General features: G+C 47.4%; 1 protein-coding gene across 1 annotated transcript in view; it reads left to right on the forward strand.

Moving 5' to 3' along the window:
* Window positions 1-8,769: 8,769 nt before the first annotated feature.
* IL5RA (interleukin 5 receptor subunit alpha) overlaps window positions 8,770-26,347 on the forward strand; it is a 121,171-nt gene continuing 103,593 nt past the window's right edge. The window contains exon 1 of the mRNA XM_075321608.1: window positions 8,770-8,948. The gene's annotated coding sequence lies outside the window, so the exon portion shown is untranslated. The remainder of the gene's footprint in view (window positions 8,949-26,347) is intronic.

Below are 26,347 nucleotides of genomic sequence, written 5' to 3' on the forward strand. Positions count from 1 at the left end.
GGATGGAGGAAACATGCATGCCAGGATGGAGGAAACATGCATGCCAGGATGGAGGAAACATGTATGCCAAGATGGAGGAAACATGCATGCCAGGATGGAGGAAACATGCATGCCAGGATGGAAGAAACATGCCACGATAGGGTACATTTACCAGGAAGGGGTACATTTACCTGGATGGGGGTAAATTAACCAGGATTGGGAACATTTACCAGGATGGAGGAAACATGCATGCCAGGATGGAGGAAACATGCATGCCAGGATGGAGGAAACATGCATGCCAGGATGGAGGAAACATGCATGCCAGGATGGAGGAAACATGCATGCCAGGATGGGGAAAACATGCATGCCAGGATGGAGGAAACATGCATGTGAGGATGGAGGAAACATGCATGCCAGGATGGAGGAAACATGCATGCCAGGATGGAGGAAACATGCATGTCAGGATGGAGGAAACATGCATGCCAGGATGGAGGAAACATGCATGCCAGGATGGAGGAAACATGCATGTCAGGATGGAGGAAACATGCATGCCAGGATGGAGGAAACATGCATGCCAGGATGGAGGAAACATGCATGCCAGGATGGAGGAAACATGCATGCCAGGATGGAGGAAACATGTATGCCAAGATGGAGGAAACATGCATGCCAGGATGGAGGAAACATGCTACGATAGGGTACATTTACCAGGAAGGGGTACATTTACCTGGATGGGGGTAAATTAACCAGGATTGGGAACATTTACCAGGATGGAGGAAACATGCATGCCAGGATGGAGGAAACATGCATGCCAGGATGGAGGAAACATGCATGCCAGGATGGAGGAAACATGCATGCCAGGATGGAGGAAACATGCATGCCAGGATGGGGAAAACATGCATGCCAGGATGGAGGAAACATGCATGTGAGGATGGAGGAAACATGCATGCCAGGATGGAGGAAACATGCATGCCAGGATGGAGGAAACATGCATGTCAGGATGGAGGAAACATGCATGCCAGGATGGAGGAAACATGCATGCGAGGATGGAGGAAACATGCATGCGTGGATGGAGATAACATGCATGCCAGGATGGAGGAAACATGCATGCCAGGATGGAGGAAACATGCATGCCAGGATGGAGGAAACATGCATGCCAGGATGGGGAAACATACATGCCAGGATGGGGAAACATTCATGCCAGGATGGAGGAAACATGCATGCCAGGATGGGGGAAACATGCATGCCATGATGGAGGAAACATGCATGCCAGGATGGAGGAAACATGCATGTCAGGATGGAGGAAACATGCATGCCAGGATGGAGGAAACATGCATGCCAGGATGGAGGAAACATGCATGCCAGGATGGAGGAAACATGCATGCGAGGATGGAGGAAACATGCATGCCAGGATGGAGGAAACATGCATGCCAGGATGGAGGAAACATGCATGCCAGGATGGAGGAAACATGCATGCGAGGATGGAGGAAACATGCATGCCAGGATGGAGGAAACATGCATGCCAGGATGGAGGAAACATGCATGCCAGGATGGAGGAAACATGCATGCCAGGATGGAGGAAACATGCATGCCAGGATGGGGAAACATACATGCCAGGATGGGGAACATGCATGCCAGGGTGGAAGAAACATGCATGCCAGGATGGGGGAAACATGCATGTCAGGATGGGGGAAACATGCATGCCATGATGGAGGAAACATGCATGCCAGAATGGAGGAAACATGCATGCCAGGATGGAGGAAAAATGCATGCCAGGATGGAGGAAACATGCATGCCAGGATGGAGGAAACATGCATTACAGGATGGAGGAAACATGCATGCCAGGATGGAGGAAACATGCATGCCAAGATGGAGGAAACATGCATGCCAAGATGGAGGAAACATGCATGCCAGGATGGAGGAAACATGCATGCCAGGATGGAAGAAACATGCCACGATAGGGTACATTTACCAGGAAGGGGTACATTTACCTGGATGGGGGTAAATTAACCAGGATTGGGAACATTTACCAGGATGGAGGAAACATGCATGCCAGGATGGGGAAACATGCATGCCAAGATGGAGGAAACATGCATGCCAGGATGGGGGAAACATGCATGCCAGGATGGGGGAAACATGCATACCATGATGGAGGAAACATGCATGCCAGGATGGAGGAAACATGCATGCCAGGATGGAGGAAACATGCATGCCAAGATGGAGGAAACATGCATGCCAAGATGGAGGAAACATGCATGTCAGGATGGAGGAAACATGCATGCCAAGATGGAGGAAACATGCATGCCAGGATGGAGGAAACATGCATGCCATGATGGAGGAAACATGCATGCCAGGATGGAGGAAACATGCATGCCAGGATGGAAGAAACATGCCACGATAGGGTACATTTACCAGGAAGGGGTACATTTACCTGGATGGGGGTAAATTAACCAGGATTGGGAACATTTACCAGGATGGAGGAAACATGCATGTCAGGATGGAGGAAACATGCATGCCAGGATGGAGGAAACATGCATGCCAGGATGGAGGAAACATGCATGCCAGGATGGAGGAAACATGCATGCCAGGATGGAGGAAACATGCATGCCAGGATGGAGGAAACATGCATGCCAGGATAGAGGAAACATGCATGCCAGGATGGGGGGGGGAAACATGCATGCCAGGATGGAGGAAACATGCATGCCAGGATGGGGAAAACATGCATGCCAGGATGGAGGAAACATGCATGTGAGGATGGAGGAAACATGCATGCCAGGATGGAGGAAACATGCATGCGAGGATGGAGGAAACATGCATGTGAGGATGGAGGAAACATGCATGCCAGGATGGAGGAAACATGCATGCCAGGATGGAGGAAACATGCATGCGAGGATGGAGGAAACATGCATGCCAGGATGGAGGAAACATGCATGCCAGGATGGAGGAAACATGCATGCCAGGATGGAGGAAACATGCATGCGAGGATGGAGGAAACATGCATGTGAGGATGGAGGAAACATGCATGCCAGGATGGAGGAAACATGCATGCCAGGATGGAGGAAACATGCATGCGAGGATGGAGGAAACATGCATGCCAGGATGGAGGAAACATGCATGCCAGGATGGAGGAAACATGCATGCCATGATGGAGGAAACATGCATGCCAGGATGGAGGAAACATGCATGCCAGGATGGAAGAAACATGCCACGATAGGGTACATTTACCAGGAAGGGGTACATTTACCTGGATGGGGGTAAATTAACCAGGATTGGGAACATTTACCAGGATGGAGGACATTTACCAGGATGAGGCCGTGATAGGGACAAATATACCAGAATGTAGGAAATATATATCAGGATGGGGGACATGTTTACCAGGAAGTGGCCGAGGAAGGGGACAGAACTACACAATGATGGGGAGGGGAGACACTCGTACGTCTTTATGGGATTTCAAGATGTTCAGACTTTGAAATGTAGATGTGGATTACAGGGTGACATCTGATTGCATTCCAGGCTAAAATCTGTCTAATATGCTGCAATTTTTTCCAGAAAGATCAATCCAACTGCTGTGTCTGGAAAGGGCAGGGGCTCAGCTTCAATGTGTGGTAAGCATGTGTGAGCGTGATGCCCCCTGCTGAAGAGAAGAGAAGACGGCAAAGGTAAAGGCCCCGTCACACTAAGCAACATCGCTAGCAACATCGCTGCTAACGAACAACTTTTGTGAAGTTGCTAGCGATGTTGCTGTGTGTGACATCCAGCAACAACCTGGCCCCTGCTGTGAGGTCGTTGGTTGTTGCTGAATGTCCTGGGCCATTTTTTAGTTGTTGCTGTCCCGCTGTGAAGCACAGATCGCTGTGTGTGACAGCGACAGAGCAACAACTGAATGTGCAGGCAGCAGGAGCCGGCTTCTGCGGAGGCTGGTAACCACAGTAAACATCGGGTAACCAAGAAGCCCTGTCCTTGGTTACCCGATATTTACCTTTGTTACCAGCCTCCGCCGCTCTCACTGTCAGTGCCGGCTCCTGCTCTGTGCACATGTAGCTGCAGCACACATCGGGTTAATTAACCCGATGTGTGCTGTAGCTAGGAGAGCAAGGAGCCAGCGCTAAGCATTGTGCGCTGCTCCCTGCTCTGTGCACATGTAGCTGCAGCACACATCGGGTAATTAACCCGATGTGTGCTGTAACTAGGAGAGCAAGGAGCCAGCGCTAAGCATTGTGCGCTGCTCCCTGCTCTGTGCACATGTAGCTGCAGCACACATCGGGTAATTAACCCGATGTGTGCTGTAACTAGCAGAGCAGGGAGCCAGCGCTCAGTGTGCGCTGCTCCCTGCTCTCTGCACGTGTAGCTCCGTGCGGTGTTAACCAAGGTAAATATCGGGTTGGTTACCCGATATTTACCTTAGTTACCAAGCGCAGCATCTTCCACGTGGCGCTGGGGGCTTGTCACTGGTTGCTGGTGAGCTCACCAGCAACTCGTGTAGCGACGCTCCAGCGATCCCTGCCAGGTCAGGTTGCTGGTGGGATCGCTGGAGCGTCGCAGTGTGACATCTCACCAGCAACCTCCTAGCAACTTACCAGCGATCCCTATCGTTGTTGGGATCGCTGGTAAGTTGCTTAGTGTGACTGGACCTTAAGGTTACAATTAATTATTTACATAATAGGATTGGTTGGCAATTCGGAAAAAAAATTGGGTTTAGGGCTACAGTTTGGGCACTCGGCCTGTAAAAGGTTCGCCATGACTGAGCTACCAGGAACAGTGGAAGTGAAGATAAGGTTTGGAAGACCAAGCAACATTTCTGTGAGAGCTGCTTATAAGATTCCTAGAGAGGCAAATCAGATCCCCTGTGTGACTGCAAAAGACCCTCAGAAAGATTTAGTAGACTCTGGAGTTGTGATACATTGTTCTGCTGTTCAGAGACACCTGCACAAATATGGCCTTCATGGAAGAGTCATCAGAAGAAAACCTCTCCTGCGTCCTCACTATAAAATTCAGTGTCAGAAATATGCAAAAAAACATCTAACAAAAACTGACATATTTTGGAAATAAGTCCTGTGGACTGATGAGGTTAAAATAGAACTCTTTATCCACAATGATCAAATGTATGTGTAGAAAAAAAAGGGCACAGAATTTCAGGAAAATAACATCTCACTGTCAGAGTTCCAGGATTTCCAGTTTTCTTTTGAAGGATCTTGCCCTTTGTTAACATGGAGTTTTCTGTTCTGTTGCCCTACTTCCTGTTCATCTGTTTAAAAGCCCGCCCCTAAGCTTAGTCTAGTTTCCTGAGTATACTGCTTCCTGTGTACTCCTGCCCTGCTGCTCTTGGTTCCTGATTGCTATTTGGATCCTGTTGAAAACACCCGACACCGGCTCTGTACTTCACCTGGTCTCATCAAGCTGTGCCCGGACTCCGTCTGCCATCTCTGGTCGGCACTTCTGCCCGGTTTCTTCCGTTTCATATCCACCCTAGGACTCACATCACGTACGGACATTTTTGGACTATACCTGTTGCCCTTTCGTGTCCCGGCTGCTGCGCATTTAGGCCTTCTGGGGTGATCGCCAGACAGCCCCTGTATAGGGGTTCGCTCCTGGTGGTCTCCCTGGGGGAGTCCGGTGCGTGGCCCCGGGAATTCCCCTTTGCTCCGACCCTGGCAGGTATTTACTGTGTTTATGTTCCACTGTGTTTATGTTCTGTTCTGTGTACATATTGTTGGTTGCATATTATAAACATCTTTGCACCAAGAACCCATCTCTGGTTGTCATTGCCCTAACGCAATCGAAATCCTCAGTTCATACAGTAGTATTACACTCGCCAACCATTAAGCATGGGGGTGGATCCACCATGCTTTGGGGTTGTGTTGCAGCCAATGGTACAGGGAATATTTCACTGGTAGAGGGAAGAATGGATTCAATTGCAAATTCTTGATGCAAACATAACACCGTCTGTAAAAAAGCTAAAGTAGAAAAGAGGAGAAAAGACAATGGCTTCAACTAATGGATAATCTTAAACACACATGAAAATCCACAATAGACAACCTCAAAAGACGCAAGCTGAAGGTTTTACAATGGCCTCACAGTCCCCTGATCTGAACATCATTGAAAATCTGTGACTAGAACTTGAAAGAGCAGTGCATGCAAGACGAACCAGGAATCTCACAGAACTGGTAGACGAGCCAGAAAACTCACAGAACTGGAAGACGAGCCAGGAATCTCACAGAACTACAAGACGAGCCAGGAATCTCACAGAACTACAAGACGAGCCAGGAATCTCACAGAACTAGAAGACGAGCCAGGAATCTCACAGAACTGGTAGACGAGCCAGGAATCTCACAGAACTGGTAGATGAGTCAGGAATCTCACAGAACTACAAGACGAGTCAGGAATCTCACAAAACTACAAGACGAGTCAGGAATCTCACAGAACTGGAAGAAGAGCCAGGAATCTCACAGAACTGGAAGATGAGCCAGGAATCTCACAGAACTGGAAGATGAGCCAGGAATCTCACAGAACTGGAAGATGAGCCAGGAATCTCACAGAACTGGAAGAAGAGCCAGTAATCTCACAGAACTGGAAGAAGAGCCAGGAATCTCACAAAACTGGAAGATGAGCCAGGAATCTCACAGAACTGGAAGATGAGCCAGGAATCTCACAGAACTGGAAGAAGAGCCAGAAATCTCACAGAACTGGAAGAAGAGCCAGGAATCTCACAGAACTGGAAGACAAGCCAGGAGTCTCACAGAACTGAAAGAAGAGCCAGGAATCTCACAGAACTGGAAGAAGAGCCAGGAATCTCACAGAACTGGAAGATGAGCCAGGAATCTCACAGAACTGGAAGATGAGCCAGGAATCTCACAGAACTGGAAGAAGAGCCAGAAATCTCACAGAACTGGAAGAAGAGCCAGGAATCTCACAGAACTGGAAGACAAGCCAGGAGTCTCACAGAACTGAAAGAAGAGCCAGGAATCTCACAGAATTGGAAGATGAGACAGGAATCTCACAGAACTTTTCCAAGGAAGCATGGAGGAAAATCTCTCAAACAAGAATTGAAAGACTCTTGGCTAGTATTAAAATCGTTTACAAGTTGTGATACTTATAACCTACAAAAAGAATACTGAAACTCATATTTAAAACAATAATTTTTATTATTGAAGAAATTATTAAAAGGATTACAAAAAAGGAAACAAGGGAAAGGGGAGATTAAAGGGCAGAGAAAATTGGACAGGATAGCCATGAAATGGTCACCCAATAACTGTAAGGGAAAAGGTACAAAAAATTCAGTACATAGACTACCAATGGGAATCTCTGTGTTTGTGGAGTACTGTGGGGTGAGTCAGGTTATATTAGTAAATGCAGTCTATAAGCATATATAAGATACAAATATTTGAAAAATAATTGCTAATAGATGCATATAGAACCTGAATCAGCCCACATTGATATCTCCAAGTATATAGTCCTCACCATATAGGATCTAATAATAGACAGATGTCAATTAAATAGGAGTGAATATGCCTAGCGTAAAAAATACATTGAGATTACATTATATAGAAAACATTAAATATTAGTACAAATATAGAACAAAGTAATCATTTGGCTGAATATAAAGTGCCTATATTAAACAGCGAAGTATTCAATTGTGAATTATATGGATCGTATCAGCTCGTAACTCATAGAATATACTGGCTACACTCCTATAGAATGAACTAAATAGCAAAGAGGACCATTCAAGTATAGATCACACCTGAAATGTTAGGGGTCTATGCATTATTTAAGAGATCTCTGTATACTCAGCATTAATGTTCAAGAAAAAGGAACAATATATAACAACTGTTAATTCAAATGTGCACAGCCAAGTAAACCTCTGGCTAAATGTAAAGTGCAAGACGCACCATACGTAGCAATGGAGCAATCAAATATAGACTGTGTATGCACACATTATATTGACTGTGAATGAGCAGTCATGCTGGTTTGGAAGATTTGTACACAAAGCACACCAATATTAAGGTGTGTACTAATATGTCATTATAGATGAGTAAATATAAATATGCTCAGCATGACTGCTCATCAACAGAACAGTAATCAGCAACCATTAATCTGGGTGTGCACAACCAGATCAACATCCGGCTAAGTATAGCGTACGCATTGCACTACCCATAATAATAAACATTCAGATATACGCTACATGTGCAAACATCATGTTAGCTATAGGTGAACAGGTATGCTGATCATTAAACGGAGTATACATAGAGCACACCAAGGATATTAAGGTGTGTGATAATGTACCATAGAACATACAGTGAAAATTACTTACATAATAGATATTAGGGACCACAGGGAGGCTTCCCAACGCGCGTTTCGCCGTCTTTATCAAAGGAGACATCTTTGTTTTAAATATGAGTTTCAGTATTCTTTTTGTAGGTTATATATATGGTAATGTATACTGGAACCAATAATATGTTTTTCTGTCTATTAAGTTGTGATACTTGCCAAAAAGGATGCTACTAGATACTAGCCATACAGGGTGCCCAAACCTTTGCATCGTCCCATTTTGGTTTTTTGTTCATTTAAAATGTAAAAAAAAAAAAATATTATTTGTGTGTGTAAAGTACATCATCTTCAACTTTATGCATTTTAGAGATCATTTCATCTTCAATTTGCTTAACTGTTCAGAATAAATAGGGGTGCCCAGACTTTTGCATGCCACTGTGTATGTGCAGGTCACGCTGTAGCTTTGTTCCTGCTGTGATACATGGTAGCGGCTGTGTGTGCTGGGGCAGGGCTGACGGTAAGCGATTGCTGCTCTGCAGGGAAAGTTTCACAATCAGGTTTTGGGTAATGACCTCCCATTGAAGTGGCCGCTCAAACCAAACAGAGGAAAGTGAACCTGGAGGACGAGGGAGAAGGGAAGTGAGATATACCGAGAAGATAGAAAGGATCCGCCATGATACGCCCGGGAGATCTGTAACAACAACACAGTGAGTGACAACAGTGAATGGTATAGATGTTATGCAGTCCTATGTAACACCACTGATAATGGTGTTATCTCTGAGTACAGATAATGTATGGGTTAGATGTCACCTGCAGTCCTATGTAACACTACAGATAACACAGTGATAACTCTCTGAGTACTAATAATGTAGTAGATATCACCTGCAGTCCTATGTAACACCACAGATAATGGTGATAACTCTGAGTGCAAATAATGTATTAGATTTCACCTACAGTCCTATGTAACACCACAGATAACACAGTGATAACTCTCTGAGTACAGATAATGTAGTAGATGTCACCTGCAGACCTATGTAACACCACAGATAATGGTGATACGTCTCTGAGTACTAATGTATTAGATATACCTGCAGTCCTATGTAACACCACAGATAACACAGTGATAACTCTCTGAGTACTAATAATGTAGTAGATGTCACCTGCAGACCTATGTAAAGCCACAGATAATGGTGATACGTCTCTGAGTACTAATATATTAGATATCACCTGCAGTCCTATGTAACACCACCGATGACACAGTAATAAGTCTCTGAGTACAAATAATATAGTATACTTCACTTGCAGTCCTATGTAACACCAAAGATAATGGTGATAACTCTGAGTACTGATATTGTAGTAATCACCTGCAGTCCTATGTAACTCCACAGATAACACAGTGATAACTCTCTGAGTACAGATAATGTAGTAGATGTTACCTGCAGTCCTATGTAACACTACAGATAACACAGTGACACCCCTCTGAGTACAGATAATGTAGTAGAACTCACCTGCAGTCCTATGTAACACCACAGATAACACAATGATAACTCTCTGAGTACTAATAATGTAGTAGATATCACCTGTAGTCCTATGTAACACCACAGCTAATGGTGATAACTCTGAATGCAAATAATGTATTAGATTTCACCTGCAGTCCTATGTAACACCACAGATAACATAGTGATAACTCTTTGAGTACAGATAATGCTGTAGATATAACCTGCAGTCCAATGTAACACCACAGATAATGGTGATAAGTCTCTTAGTACTAATGTATTAGATATCACCTGCAGTCCTATGTAACACCACAGTTGACACAGTAATAAGTCTCTGAGTACAGATAATATAGTATGCTTCACTTGCAGTCCTATGTAACACAAAAGATAATGGTGATAACTCTCTGAGTACTGATATTGTAGTCACCTGCAGTCCTATGTAACACCACAGATAACAATGATAATCCTCTGAGTGAAGGTAATGTAGTAGATGTCACCTGCAGTCCTATGTAACACAACAGATAACACAGTGATAACTCTCTGAGTATAGGTAATGTAGTAGATGTCACCTGCAGTCCTATGTAGCACCACATTTGACACAATAATAAGTGTCAGAATACAGATAATATAGTATACTTTACTTGCAGTCCTATGTAACACCATAGATAACACAGTGATACTTCTCTGAGTACAGATAATGTAGTAGATGTTACCTGCAGTCCTATGTAACACCACAGATAACACAGTGATAACTCTCTGAGTACAGATAATATAGTATACTTCACTTGCAGTCCTATGTAACACCACAGATAACAGTGATCACTCTCAGAGATCTTACTGGTAGTCACTGGTAAACATCTTGGAGCCCCGCACGATTCGGCACATTTATCACACCCGATATACCATAGACACACATGAAGAGCATATAGTGTTCGAGGTTTGAGTGTCACAATAGATAACACTAAGGATGAGACAATAAGGAACTTGCAGAGAAATCTTATAATCACAAGATGTTTAAAATACTGCAATAAAAATAAATGATGATAAAACACAATCCGCTGCTTATACAGGAGCTGGAGGGCAGATATTCTATAATGGCCAATGGAAAATGAACGATTCTGATGTACAAAGTGTCCGCTGTATAGTGAAACCACAATAACAGGAAGCCGTGGAGGAAGACCCTGATGTGAGGGAGAGGAGTCACCACCTCACATTCCCCTGTGACTGATCACTGAGCTCCCTAACCTCCTTAGACGGGTCCTTCCCCCCGTACGCTGTCACGTGCCTAAGCAATCGCTGTCCCTGACTAGTGAGCAGGTCAGCGAGACACTAGTCTCCCTACTACAATAAAACAACACAAGGAAAGTAAGCAAGCGGGGTGGAGAAAGACACAACAAATTACACTCCTAGGTTTATTCAGCAGGAACTTCACAGCTGCAACTGAAACAACAACTCTGCTACTCCAGTGACTGGCTCCTTCAAAGTAGTCAGTATAGAGATTTTATCACCAGCATGGAGTAAAGCTAGGGGTGGGTATATATAGCAGAAGGGCGTGGTGACAAGATACTGCAACTGTAATTGTGGCTATGAGTAATCTCATCCAGAAGGAAAAGAGCCCTTAACCCTTTCAGCATCAAATAAAAATAAATCCGCTCCATTACAAAATGTAACCTGCATATGTGACACAATCATGACAGTCATGTGCACGTAGCCTTAAAGAGGTTTTCTGATTTCATAAAAGTTGTGTAAGCGGCTCATATTGATCTTCAAAAACAAAAAAAAATGTGCTTTATATATTCTCCGGTGTTGAGCACCACTGAAAAGGGCTTTATTGTTTGTCTGCAGTGGTGACATTTCCTCAACAGCACTGCTGCCAATTACTGAGCTTAGTGGCATATGCCGTGTACATGGGCAAGGCCGCTGAGCTCAGTGATTGGCTGCAGCAATGTGAGCATGATGTCAGCACTGCAGACAATCAACAGAATCGAGGGGAGTGGTGCAGACGTTTCGACCCTTCATCCTCCTACCTGAGACACACAATTTACCCTATGCATTACACTATACATTTTACATATATTTGCAGTGTTTGTATATATGCCTGGTGGTGTGGTCAGATACCTCGCAGGTCGTCTAGCACGCAGACCACCCTGATGTAAATGGTTTTGAATGGTCTGACGTGACACTTGAGGTCCTCTGACTTCCCTTAAATGTGCCTGGGGTTGTGTGGCATTCATTATCTGGTTCTGAAGGGCATTATTAACAATGAAGCGGTTAACAGTGTGGGATGTGGCCAAAGGACATCTCTGCCTTTCTGTGACTCTTCCAGTCTCTCTGTATCTCTGTTACAACCTGCTGGTGACACTCTGTGACACTTCAAGCTCAGTGGACACTTCCATCTGAGAACATCCTGCTTGAAGCCTCACAATGGCGCGGTCCTGCTGATCAATTGTTAGGTGTCGTCTTGGTCTCATGATGTCAAAATGTGAACAGCGTGATGATTACGACTGTATTGTACTAATTGAACATTGAAATTTATTGGGCGAGTCATGGATCTGTACCGCCCCCGCGTCAGCAGCCTGCTGCTGCTGCTCGGATCCGGATCCGGATCCGGAGGTGGCTCGAGAGATCTCCGGACCCGGGGGTCGGGGTCGCGCGGCCACTCAGAATAAAAAGTGGGGTATTTACAGAGGATTGTATGGACAGTTTGTGACGCCACTTGTGTGTGGTAAGGCAGAGTACCACCGCTGCCGTTAGGAGTACCCAGTGGCGATCGTGGGGGCAGCCTGCTGTTTAACCCCTCCACGGGTAGGGGGAATGCCCCAGGACTTGATGAGGGCTGCGGAGAGGTGCCGTTGGGGACGGTAAGGGTTACTTTTGTACTCACTCAGTCCAATAACGCTGACACCGACAACTGCGGTAAACCAAAGATCTTGATATCGCTGCAGCAGGGAGGGAGCACGCCTGGATCCTGTGCCCTTTGGTGTTGCTTGTTAGCCTATGACCTTTTCCTTGGCACCTTTGCTTCTAACAGGTCCCTTTAGCATAAAACTAGTCGGGTCCCGCTCCCCAGTGTGGCTAACTGGGTGAGCTTCCTCTCAGGGTTCACGGTTGGGATTTTCTAGACTATGTATTGGGAAGTCCTATCCCCCTCGTTGCGCTAGTACCCCGATTTTGGAGCGGGTGGAGAGCGGCTCTTGAAGGCTCCATCCTCGTCGGGTAAATTACCACGACGCCTAAAGCTTCTTCCTGACCAAGGGCCCACGTACCCCATCGTGCCCTGGCCCCTGCTCGGTCATGGCACAAGGCTGCCGGCTGTCCTCCTCGGCAGTCCGTGCCCCTAGTCACGATCCCTTGCGACCGGGAGTCCATCTCCAACCAGGACCAGACCAACGTCTGCCACCTAGTAGTACCAAGAAGCCCAGCTCTTGACCTCTCCTCTCGAGAGTCACCACTCAACTGAACTACTCCTCACACTCCTGACCTCCCCTTAACCAACCCCCCAAGTGGGCGACCCTATTCCCCTCAGGCTGTCCACTGGTGTGTCTAGTGGGTGTGGTGCAGAGCGTTTCTAGGATTTTGATTAGCTTGTTCTTGGCAATACCAAAGGTCAGGAACCCGTAACCAAGGAGGAGGTGGATATTGTACAGGAGGGCAGATTGCACAATACCCTGTGACGACCTGATAGGCCAGGGCGTCACAGATCAAACACCTGTTGTGATTTTACCATTAAGCTCCTTATTAGAGAACAGTAAATTGTACAAAACGTCCTGAAACTTTGAGCACCCAAAGTTTAGAGAAGGTCACATTAAGTTCACCTGAAAGGTTAGAGGGTATTTTAGGATCCTGACTTCTTGTAGATGTGGTGTATATTGTTCTTTGGGTGTGTTTGGTGATATTCCTTATTACATTGTCCTTATTTTAAGTTTTGGATATCTTTTATTGTTTTGGAGCAAAATATATTTCTCTGTATCTGTGGGATCCCAGGAAATGTCTGACATCTATATATACATTTGTATACCGAAGATATAGGCAGGCACCATAGAATCTGCAGTGACTGATTGTTCTTCATCTTTCTAATGGCCCGTTACACGCTACGATTTATCTGACGATCTGTCGTCAGGGTCACTGTTTTTGTGACGCTGTTAGGGCCAGGTGGACGGGCAGACCCAGGAGGGGGATCCACTGGGCCGAACACCTTAATGAAGGCAAGGGGTCCGGTAGCCGGAGCACTACGGGTAGCAGGACAGTCCGTGCAAAAGAGTGGAATGGAGAAGTCCCTGGGACCACGGAGTCACCGAAGGTAGTCCGGGTGACGGAGCTCAGGTTCGGAGGCCGAGATGTTGTCAGGCAGAGTCCGGAACCGATGGAGCGAGATGACGGGTCACCACAGGGATCAGAGATGGTACGGACTGACGGGATGGCAGATAGTCAGCGTTCGGGGTTCGGGAATCGGCAGGACCGGATGGCGAGGCAGGAGCGGCTCTAGAAGAGAGATAGGTAAGTATATCACAGAGACACAAGGAGACCTGACTCCTAGCTTAGGAAACACGAAGAACAGGCCCCGCCCACTTGGACATTAAACCCCTTTATACCCTGTACCTGTGTGTTCAATTTCCTGTCAGTGGACGCTGGCCCTTTAAGAGAGGGTCAATGACCGCGCGCGCGCCCTAATGCGCATGCGCGAGGCCCGGGTGCCAGAAGGCAGGGCAGGGAGCGGTGTATAGGAAGCAGGGGAGCCGGCCTGGAGCAGGGCTGCCGATGGACACCGGGAGCGGGGACCGGGCCGCCTGGGGACCGCAGGTGATGGAGGCTGGAGACCGTGGAGCGGGGGACGCCTGACAGAGGAGCCGGGGAGCGAAGCAGGGAAGCCGGGGAGCGTGGCAGGTGAGCCGGGGAGCAGAGCAGGGGACCCGGAGAACGTGACAGACGCACATCCGGCATCGTTAGTGACGTCGTTGCGTGTGACACCAACGTGCGACTCCGAACAATCGCAAATAGGTTGAAAATCGTTGATCGTTGACACGCCGTTCAGTTTCAAAATATTGTTCGACGTTTGGAACGCAGCAGACATATTGGTACGTGTGACACCCTGCCAACGACGAACAACATCCACACCACCGCCTTGGTCAAACAATATATCGCTGATCGCTGTTGTGTCGTTGGTGAGATCGTTACGTGTGACCCCTACAAAACGACCTATGTGTGATCTCGGCAAATCGTAACAACGATCTGGGCGTGTCACATCATTTTAGAGATCGTCAGATAAATCATAAATCGTAGCGCGTAACGGGGCATTTAGGGCAGGGTCATAATTGGGCCAATCATGCTAACGACACTCCGATCTAACGCTGATCAGAGTGTCGGCTTGGTGTTAGCTGATCCTCTTATATGACAGAATCGGAGCACTCTGTGAGAAGAAGGTTGAGAACAAAACTTTTCCATCTTCTCCATTCTGTGAGTCTGCAGAAGGCGGACTGCACTGAGATGTCATCCGAGTGCAGACCAATGATTACTGTTTTTCCATAGACTTCAATGAGTGAGTTTTATCTTATTTTCACATGAAATTGCAGCACGCTGAGAGTTTTTTTTCTCATGTCGAATCGGTATGTGAAAAAAGTTATTCAGCACTGCTACATTGAATAATATTGGCCTGAGTGCTATGTAATATAAAATCAGATAGCACTCGTCCAGTTTATATGCTCATGTGACCCTAGCCGGGTTCAATAAACAGCAGAAAAAAGGTATTAGCCACATTTACCAACCCAGGTCTCCAAATGAATACATTTCAACCCGGGTCACCAAATGAATACATTTCAGCCCGGGTCACCAAATTAATACATTTCAACCCGGGTCACCAAATGAATACATTTCAACCCGGGTCACCAAATGAATACATTTCAACCCGGGTCACCAAATTAATACATTTCAACCCGGGTCACCAAATTAATACATTTCAACCCGGGTCACCAAATTAATACATTTCAACCCGGGTTACCAAATGAATACATTTCAACCCGGGTCACCAAATGAGTACATTTCAACCCGGGTCATCAAATTAATACATTTCAACCTGGGTCACCAAATTAATACATTTCAACCTGGGTCATCAAATGAATACATTTCAACCCGGGTCACCAAATTAATACATTTCAACCCGGGTCACCAAATTAATACATTTCAACCCGGGTCACCAAATTAATACATTTCAACCCGGGTCACCAAATTAATACATTTCAACCCGGGTCATCAAATTAATACATTTCAACCCGGGTCACCAAATGAATACATTTCAACCCGGGTCACCAAATTAATACATTTCAACCCGGGTCACCAAATTAATACATTTCAACCCGGGTTACCAAATGAATACATTTCAACCCGGGTCACCAAATGAGTACATTTCAACCCGGGTCATCAAATTAATACATTTCAACCTGGGTCACCAAATTAATACATTTCAACCTGGGTCATCAAATGAATACATTTCAACCCGGGTCACCAAATTAATACATTTCAACCCGGGTCACCAAATTAATACATTTCAACCCGGGTCACCAAATTAATACATTTCAACCCGGGTCACCAAATTAATACATTTCAACCCGGGTCACCAAATTAATACATTTCAACCCAGGTCATCAAATTAATACATTTCAACCCGGGTCATCAAATTAATACATTTCAACCCAGGTCATCAAATTAATACATTTCAACCCGGGTCATCAAATTAATACATTTCAACCTGGGTCACCAAATTAATACATTTCAACCCGGGTCATCAAATTAATACATTTCAACCCGGGTCACCAAATGAATGTACTTGAACCAAATGAATGCAGCCCAGGACACCCAAGAAAGATTGACATGCTGTGGATTGTAAAACGCACACCAAGTCAGCTCCTTGGTTGGTGTAAAACGCACAGCAAGTCAGTTTACACAGCGTAAAAAAAAATAAGCGCTGTAGGTCGAAGATTTCTATAAATCCCATCCACTTGGCTGGAAGTGTGAGATGCTGCGTTTTTGACTCACTGAATATACTTAGCGTAAAAAACGCACCAGATACTGATTGTGGGGACGTAGCCTAATACTAGACAACCTTCCATGAATCAGTCGGTGTGATCGTTTCATCAGTATTTTGCACTAGTGCCGCCATTAACAAGGGGCTGGTGCATCCTGGAAGTGCATTCATTTTGTGACCTTTGTTGGTAAATATGGCTACTTGGTTGGTTCCAAAGAAGGCGGTATCCTTGAACGTGGTAAGTGACATTAAAGGGGGCTTTACACGCTACGATATCGTTAATGTTTTATCGTCAAGGTCACGTTGTTAGTGACGCACATCCGGCGTCATTAACGATATCGCAGCGTGTGACACTGACCAGTGACCTTAAGCGACCTAAAAAATGGTGAAAATCGTTCACCATGGAGAGGTCGTCCCAAACTCAAAAATCGGTAAGGGTTGTTTATCTAGCTGGTTCATCGCTCCTGCGGCAGCACACATCGCTATGTGTGACACCGCAGGGGCGAGGACCGTCTCTTTACCTGCCGCCGGCCGCAATGCGGAAGGGAGAAGGTGGGCGGGATGTTACATCTCGCTCATCTCCGCCCCTCCGCTTTGATTGGCCGGCCGCTTAGTGACGTTGCGGTGATGTCGCTGTGATGCCGAACGTCCCTCCCCCTTGAGGGAGGGATTGTTCAGCAGTCACAGCGACGCCGCCGACCAGGTAAGTGCATGTGACGCTGCCGTAGCGATAACATTCGCTACGGCAGCGAACACACGATATCGTACACACGACGGGGGCGGGTTGCTTCCACGCTCGATATCGCTAGCAATTGCTAGCGATGTCGTAGTGTGTAAAGCCCCCTTAAGGCCCTCGGGGGAAATGATTGAAACCATTCATTGTGCATACTAAAGCCAGGAAAGCAAAATCGAGGTGGTGGTGATCCCATTCGGTCAGTAAGGCGAGGGCCAAGGTCGCGGTTCTCATTGCCAGGAAACCGGATAGACAGGGTGACGAGTCATGAATAGATCTCCCTTCTATGAATGCTAGGTGTCCGTACAGGAGCAGTGTGAAGAGGAGATATTGTGCTTGTCGGCCAAGGGTCACTTCCTTACAGTCTGGACTTTAACAGACTTGTCTCCTTTCCCAGTATGCCTGCGCTGTCTCCTGCTCTCTCATACTGATTGTGGGAATGTAGCCTAATACTAGGCAACCCCCCCCCCTTCCATGAATTGGCCGCTGTGAGTGATTGCTTCATCAGTATTTTGCACTCGTGCTGCCTCCACCATTAACCAAGAGCTGCTGTATCCTGGAAGTGCATTCAATTTGTGACATCTCTTAGTAAATATGGCTACTGCCTATGTACCGCCCCTGCAGCAGTCGGACTGCTCAAATCCGGGGCTTTGCCGTGGCTCAAGAGTCTCAGGACCCGGGGGCTCACGGACACTCGAAAATAAAAGGGGGGAGAAGTCTATCTAAAGGGGATTAGTGTTCGTGACGCCACTCATGGTTCGCGGTAAGGGGAGTACTGCCGCTGCCGATGGAAGTACCCGGGGGAAACGGAGTGGGGCAGCCAGATGACGTTTCCTCCACGGGTAGGGTAGGTCTCGGGACTCTGGATGGTGATGGTGCAGGGAAGCGTGGTGCAGACCGCGCAGCAGGCAGGACGCAAGGGGGGAGCAGCGTACTCACTCAGGCCGTGTGGATGTTGGTGCAACCATTAAGTAGACTCTGACACAGGAGTAAACCAAGTCTCTGGGTGCCGCTGCCTCTCTGGGGAGCTTGTCCGGGAATCCATTCCTGTTGGTATTGCTGATGGTCCTGACCTGCCTCCATGCACTGATGTTTAGACGTTTCTGAGTGACCCCTCGGCCTGAAGCTGTCGGGGTCCCGCTCCCTATATTTTGATAGAGGAGCTGTGCTCTCGATGGCTGACACTTGGGATTTCTGTAGGCCGTGTAAGCTGGAAGGCCCTATCCCCCTCGTTGTGTTGTGCCTTCAATCGCTGTGCTCTTGGGAAAAGTTCATAAAGAGACATATCCTCCACAGGTTAATTATCAGGTTGCGTGAAGCTACTCCCTGATCAAGGGTCCAGTACCATGCCGTGCTCGGTACCAGTCTGGTTACTAGATATTCCGGTGCTGACTGTTCTCCAAAACTAAGTCTGGTACCTTTCTCCAATACCCTGCAACCAGGTCTTCGACTCCTCCGGTCCCAGAGCACCGTCTGCGACCTAGCCAAAGTCTCCCAGGGAGCTCCAACTCCCTCAGCTCCTCACTCTCTGAGGGCTACCACTCCACTCACTCAGCCCCTACCACCAGTCTGCCTGACCCCTAGGCGGGTGGTCCTATTCCCGCTAGACCACTCACTGGTGTGCCTGACAGGGTGTGATGTAAGGTGACTAGGATTTGAGTGCTGATGGAAGCAATACCAAAGGTTAGGATCCCAGAACCATAGCGGGTGGGTTCTGCACCATAAGACCTCCGCCACACATCCGTGAAAACCACGTCCGTGTAAAACGGGCCGTTTTTCGGGTCCGTTTTCCGTTTTTTAGGTCCGTTTTTATGGTATGTGTGGCCTGCGTGTGTATCCCGTATGCTAGCCGTATGTGCGTGTGGAATGGTCGTGTGTGCGTGAGTGAAATAACTGACATGTGTGTGTGTTGTCCGTGTGAAATGTACGTGTGTGATGCAAAATGTCGTTACTACATGTCGGAAGACAGAGAAGCGGGATGAGAATGAACTCGGGTGAACTTCACCCGACTTCATTCTCATGCCGCGGCTCTGTCTTTGTGCCGCGTACTGATTAGCGGTCACCTGTGAAGGATTCACCGGTGACCGCTAATCCCCCGAGTGACTGAAGTGTCCCCCCCTCTCTCATACTCACCGTTCCCCGATCACCGGCGCTGCACGGTGTTCACACTGTTCCGGCGGCTTTTTCTAATTTGAAAAAGCCGGCCGCTCATTAAACAATCTCGTATTCCCTGCTTTCCCCGCCCACCGGCGCCTGTGATTGGTTGCAGTCACACACGCCCACCACGCTGAGTGACAGCTGTGTCACTGCACCCAATCACAGCAGCCGGTGGGCGTGTCTATACTGTGCAGGGAAATAAATAAATAAATAATTTAAAAAACCGGCGTGCGGACCCCCCCCATTTTAATACCAGCCAGATAAAGCCATACGGCTGAAGGCTGGTATTCTCAGGATGGGGAGCTCCACGTTATGGGAGCGCTCCAGCCTAACAATATCAGTCAGCAGCCGCCCAGAATTGCCGCATACATTATATGCGACAGTTCTGGGACTGTACCCGGCTCTTCCCGATTTACCCTGGTGCGTTGGCAAATCGGGGTAATAAGGAGTTATTGGCAGCCCATAGCTGCCAATAAGTCCTAGATTAATCATGTCAGGCGTCTCCCCGAGATTCCTTCCATGATTAATCTGTAAGTGACAGTAAAAAAACACACACCCGAAAAATCCTTTATTAGAAATAAAAAACACAAACAAATTCCCTCATTACCAATTTATTAACCCCGACAAACCCTCCATGTCCGGCGTAATCCACGGACTCCAGCGTCGCTTCCAGCTCTGCAGCATGGAGGTGACAGGAGCAGCAGAATACACCGCCGCTCCGGTCACCTCCACGCAGCTAATGAGATGAGTAGCGCGATCAGCTGCTGTCAGTCAGGTAACTCACGGCCACCACTGGATCCAGCGATGGCCGCGAGTAACCTCAGTGACAGCAGCTGATCGCGCTACTCATCTCATTAGCTGCGTGGAGGTGACCGGAGCGGCGGTGTATTCTGCTGCTCCTGTCACCTCCATGCAGCAGAGCTGGAAGCGACGCTGGAGTCCGTGGATTACGCCGGACATGGAGGGTTTGTCGGGGTTAATAAATTGGTAATGAGGGAATTTGTTTGTGTTTTTTATTTCTAATAAAGGATTTTTTCTGGTGTGTGTGTTTATTTACTGTAACTTACAGATTAATCATGGAGGGTGTCTCATAGACGCCTGACATGATTAATCTAGGACTTATTGGCAGCTATGGGCTGCCAATAACTCCTTATTACCCCGATTTGCCAACGCACCAGGGTAAATCGGGAAGAGCCGGGTACAGCCCCAGAACTGTCGCATAAAATGTATGCGGCAATTCTGGGCGGCTGCTGACTGATATTGTTAGGCTGGGGGGCTCCCCATAACGTGGAGCTCCCCATCCTGAGAATACCAGCCTTCAGCCGTATGGCTTTATCTGGCTGGTATTGAAATGGGGGGGGACCGCACGCCGTTTTTTTTAATTATTTATTTATTTATTTCACTGCACAGTATAGACACGCCCACCGGCTGCTGTGATTGGTTGCAGTGAGACAGCTGTCACTCAGCGTGGTGGGCGTGTGTGACTGCAACCAATCACAGGCGCCGGTGGGCGGGGAAAGCAGGGAATACGAGATTGATTAATGGGCGGCCGGCTTTTTCAAAATAGTAAAAGCCGCCGGAGTTATTATAACAGCCGTGCAGCGCCGCGCCGGAGATCGGGGAACGGTAAGTATGAGAGAGGGGGGGAACTGACCGACAGACAGCTAGAGGGACAGATAAGACAGAGAGACCGACCGACAGACATAGAGACCGACCGACGGGCTGAGGGAGAGAACGAAACAGAAAAAGAAAAAAGACCGACATCACATGAAAAAAGCACAAAACGTACAGGGAGCAAACAGAGATGCGTCCGTGTCACTCGGACGTGCGCACAGACCCATTGACTTTCATTGGGTCCGTGCTGCGTGTTTCGTGCAGAAAACGGACATGCTGGCGTGAGGCATGGACCAAAAACGCATCACGGAGACGGACTCACGGACATAACCAAAAACGCAATTGTAACCGCTGAGATATAGTAACATTGGTGCACGTTTGGCCGTGTCTCCAGTATACACGGAAACGGACCAAACACGCACGTGTTTCCCGGATGTGTGTTTCAGGCCTAAGGAAAAGGAGTTCAGTTCCCTGTGACACCCTGACTAGTTCAGGGGCGTCACACCTATTTTCTGCTTTTGTTTTTTGCTTTCTTTTTTGCTGAATCTTTCTTAGTCTGAGTTCACATGTCCAGTTATCATCCGATAGAACAGATCCTGCAGAAATCTGTTGGGAAAAAGTTCTGCAAACATAATTGATTTCTGCCAAATCCGGGTTTTTTTAACATTGGAGTCTATGGAGAACGGATCCGTTATCAGATTGCTATTTATCCTCTGGTTTTTCTTGCATTTTTAACGGAACCGTTTTCTTCTTACAGGATCCGTTTAAAAGGGAAGATAAATAGCAATCAGTTACCGAATCCCTCCTCCATAGACTCCAATGTTAAAAAAAAAAAAACGGATCCGGCAGACATCATTTTGCCAACGGATCTCTGCAGGATCTGTTCTAAGAGATGAATAGAGGACATGTGAGCTTAGCCTAAGGCCTCCTTTACACATCTGTATCTCCGGTGCGTGTGACATTCATTTCACACGTACCGGAGACACAGACACACGTAAACTCATTACAATCAATGGGTTTGGTCACACATCCCTGTTTTCATAAGGACCGTGTGTCCATGCAGAGCACACGCTTGTCCGTGTGCACCGCATGGCGATATGTCTGTTTTCTGCCGGCAGCACGGGTGTCATACGGACCGCACACTGATGTTATCCGGTAACACAGGTTACATAAAAATAAAGAATTTTTATACTTACCTGTCTCCGGCGCTGATGTTGCTTCCGGGTCCACTCATTATGCTCATGAATATTCACTGCACTCACCGTGGACCCAGAAGTAACAGCAGCGCCGGAGACAGGAAAGTATACCAGCTCATGCTGTCCATGTGCTATCCGGATGTCACACAGATAGCACAGGGGCAGCACACAGTACACACACACGCGGACACACATACGCGCCTTCACCACAGGCCTGCAACACACATCCGTAGAAAACGTGCGTGTTTGGTCCGTTTCCGTATATACCGGAGACACGGCCAAACGTGCACCAATGTTATTTAATGTTTGAGGACACATGTGCGTTTTTCATTAAGGTCCGTGTGCATGCTACGTTTGTGTCTCCGTTTTGCACGGAAGCATGTCCGTTTTCAGCACGCAACACGCAGCACAGACCCAATGAAAGTCAATGGGTCTGTGCGCACGCCCGAGTGACACGGACGCATCTCTGTTTGTTCCCTGTACGTTTTGTGCTTTTTTCATGTGATGTCGGTCTTTTTTCTTTTTCTGTTTCGTTCTCTCCCTCAGTCCGTCGGTCGGTCGGTCTCTCTCTATGTCTGTCGGTCGGTCTCTCTGTCTTATCTGTCCCTCTCGCTGTTTGTCGGTCAGTTCCCCCCCTCTCTCATACTTACGGTTCCCCGATCTCTGGCGCGGCGCTGCACTGCTGTTATAAAAGTTATTTCACTCACGCACACACGGACATTCCACACGCACATACGGCTAGCATACGGGATACACACGCAGGCCACACATACCATAAAAACGGACCTAAAAAACGGAAAACGGACCCGAAAAACGGCCCGTTTTACACAGACGTGGTTTTCACGGATGTGTGTTTTCGGCCACAGACAGTGCAAAATGTTCATGTTTTGCACAGATGTGTGAAGGAGGCCTAACAGAGTTTGTGATTCCATTCTTCACCGTTATCAGGAACTTTCTCTTAGGCCTCCTACACACGTCCGTGTCTCCGGTACATGTTTGGTCCGTTTCCTCACGTGCCGGAGACACGGGCACACGTAGACCCACTAAAATCAATGGGTCTGCGCTCACATGCGTGTTTTGCCATGGGCCGTGTGTCCGTGTAGAGCATACGTGTGCCCGTATTCTACACACGTAGACATGTCCGTTTTTCTCTGCCATCACGGGTGTCACACAGACGGCACACGGACCACACAGAGGTGATCTGTGTGACACACATCGGAGAAAACACACGTGTCTGGGAAATAAAATGAATTTCTATACTCACCTTCTCCAGCCCTGCTGTCTCTGACGCTGCTGTCACTTGCATCCGACCCCCGCTCATTATGATCATCACATATTCACTCCACTGCGGGCCAGAAGCAGCAGCAGGATGTCGGTAGGACCGGAGACCATAGATCAGAACCACGGACAGTTGAGCAGAAAGTTCCTGTTCTCCATGTGTTATCACGGATAGCACACGGAGAACACATGTGTGCCATAAACACGGCACACGGGGGGCAATACGCTCCTTTCACACGTGCATGAAAAACATTCGGGACTTTCACGGACATGTGAAAGAGGCCTTAGACTGGATTCACACGATGGTATCACATCTGATGCAAGAGCATCGGGTGTGATATGCTAATGACCCTCGGCTCCCAGCATAAGTCGAGTGTCCTGCAACTGTGATCTGATCTTGCGATCGGATCACAGCTACGGAGGAGAAGACGGGATTAATCTCCCCATCTCCTCCATTGCCAGCCTATGTGCATATCGCACTGCCCTTGGATGTCATCCAAGTGCTGCGCAGTCCGATGTTTCACTTGCACCCATAGACTTGTATGCATCCAGAATCTGGATGAGAATAAAGCTGACCATCTGCTCTCCCTAATTGAATAACATTGGTCCGAGTGCAATGCTATATTTTCTCACATTGCATTCGTCCGAGTCATTCGCTCGTGTGAACGTACCCTTAGGGCTGTGCTAGAAACTAAAATTTTGATTCACACGGCAAACATCTCACAAGTGAGGACTAAAGTCCGCTTTACACGCTACGACATCGTTAATGTGATGTCGTTGGGGTCACGGAATTTGTGACGCACATCCAGCCGCATTAGCGATGTCGTTGCGTGTGACACCTATGAGCGATTTTGAATCGTCGCAAAAACATTCAAAATCGCTCATCGGTGACATGGGGGTCCCTTCTCAAAAATCGCTGCTGCAGCGTGTACGATGTAGTTCGTCGCTCCTGCGGCAGCACACATCGCCCCGTGTGACGCCACAGGAGCGAGGAACATCTCCTTACCTGCCGCCGCTCGCAATGCGGAAGGAAGGAGGTGGGCGGGATGTTACGTCCCGCTCATCTCCGCCCCTCCGCTTTGATTGGGCGGCCGCTTAGTGACGTCGCTGTGACGCCGCACGGACTGCCCCCCCTTAGAAAGGAGGCGGTTCGTCGGTCACAGCGACGTCGAAGGGCAGGTAAGTAGTGTGACGGGTCCGGGCGATGTTGTGCGCCACGGGCAGCGATTTGCCCGTTTCGCACAACCAATGGGGGCGGGTACCCACGCTAGCGATATCGGGACCGATATCGCAGCGTGTAAAGTGGCCTTTAGTAAAATTGTATCCAGTCTAGAATACATTTTACGTGCACTGAAACATTGTATCAGTTTGTATTGCCGTCCTGCCCTGGACTGGAAATACTATTAACTATGAGAAATTTAAGGTCACAGCGGAGGGTTTGTTTTTTCCTCGGAATCTAAATTTGAATTTTGTTACGTGACAGTAAACAAAGATCTTACAAATTCTGAGAACAGTGGAACCTTGGATTTAGAGCATAATTGGTTTCGGGAGCGTGCTCTTAAACCAAGTTACTCTTATATTAAAGCAAATTTTCCCAGAGGAAATAATTGAAACACAGACAATTCGTTCCACAACCCAAAAATATTTGTTGTATTTATATAAACTTATTACAGTAATACACAATAATGTCCTGTATCCATATAAAATTATTACAGAACACTAAGACAAAATACAGTACAGTAAAAAACAAAAATTAAACTGCACTTTAGCCTACAATAAAATTGTTGGTGTGCGAGAGGTACAGTACAAGCAATGTGCTGCACTGGTTATCAATAAGAAAGTACAATACTATATCCACAAATGCACATTGATAGACATGCTATATAGTATATACTGTACTGTGCAATGGTATACTGTATACAGTACATATGTACAGAAAGATACCTCCAGAGCGGGACAGAGTGCGGTGAAAGGACAGAACCAGACATGTGCGCATTGAGTATTTGCTCTTCTTGCAAATCATTGCTCTTAAACCAAGTTACAAATTTGTAAAAAGCTTTGCTTGTCTTGCAAAACTCTCTCAAACCAAGTTACTCTTAATCCAAGGTTCCACTGTAATTGAAACACAAAGTAGTTTACGTCCATCTTTTTGGAGGGAGGAGGTGCTGGAGTCAGACGCTCCTGATTTAGAAGAGGCACACACTTCTTGATGATTTAGGATCGTCGGAGTACTAATGTTACTGCAGTCAGGGACCGGAGTAAAGGGGGTGTTACACGCAGCGATATCCCTGGTGAAAGCACCCGCCCCCGTCGTTTGTGCGTCACGGGCAAATTGCTGCCTGTGGCGCACAATATCGTTAATCCCCGTCACACGTACTTACCTGCCTAGCGACGTCGCTGTGGCCGGCGAACCGCCTCCTTTCTAAGGGGGCGGTTCTTGCGGCGTCACTAAGCGGCCGCCCAATAGAAGCGGAGGGGCGGAGATGAGCGGGACGTAACATCCCGCCCACCTCCTTCCTTCCTCATTGCCGGCGGCCGCAGGTAAGCTGTAGTTCGTCGCTCCCGAGGTGTCACATGTAGCGATGTGTGCTGCCTCAGGAACGACGAACAACCT

This window comes from Anomaloglossus baeobatrachus, chromosome 8 (assembly GCF_048569485.1).
Source record: "Anomaloglossus baeobatrachus isolate aAnoBae1 chromosome 8, aAnoBae1.hap1, whole genome shotgun sequence".
NCBI classification, from domain to species: domain Eukaryota; kingdom Metazoa; phylum Chordata; class Amphibia; order Anura; family Aromobatidae; genus Anomaloglossus; species Anomaloglossus baeobatrachus.